This window comes from Malania oleifera, chromosome 10, assembly GCF_029873635.1.
Source record: "Malania oleifera isolate guangnan ecotype guangnan chromosome 10, ASM2987363v1, whole genome shotgun sequence".
NCBI classification, from domain to species: Eukaryota; Viridiplantae; Streptophyta; class Magnoliopsida; order Santalales; family Ximeniaceae; genus Malania; species Malania oleifera.
Genome location: NC_080426.1, coordinates 51345236 through 51345684, shown reverse-complemented (window position 1 = coordinate 51345684; position 449 = coordinate 51345236).

The following is a 449-nucleotide window of genomic DNA, read 5'->3' as shown; positions in this document are numbered from 1 at the left end:
TGTATAATTCCTAGTATATTTTTTATGATTATTTTCTTCACTCAAAATTGGTTATGAGAATTGGAGAACCAATTTGAGCCCACTGGAGTTGATTGTTTCATTGTTTTGGAACTTTTTAAGTTTATATTATTCATTAATGTTCTAGGGATTGTACATTTTCTCCCCACGAATAATTGCCATGCATTAAACAAGGCATTTGATGAATACATTATTCTGATATTGTGCAAGGTGGAACCATTTGCCTCAGCCATAAATGCTCGCCTTTACCCCTCAAGACCTAAGGCATGCATGCCTTTCCATTCCCATATTTTTACTTATTTTTAAAAGAAAATAAAAATTAGGGCACAATTGCCCCTCTCCGTTTTTTGTGAGACTGCTCTTCATGTTCGATGAAGCAGCCGCTTGACAAAGTAGTTTCTTCGTCTCGACCATTGATCACCCCAGCAATA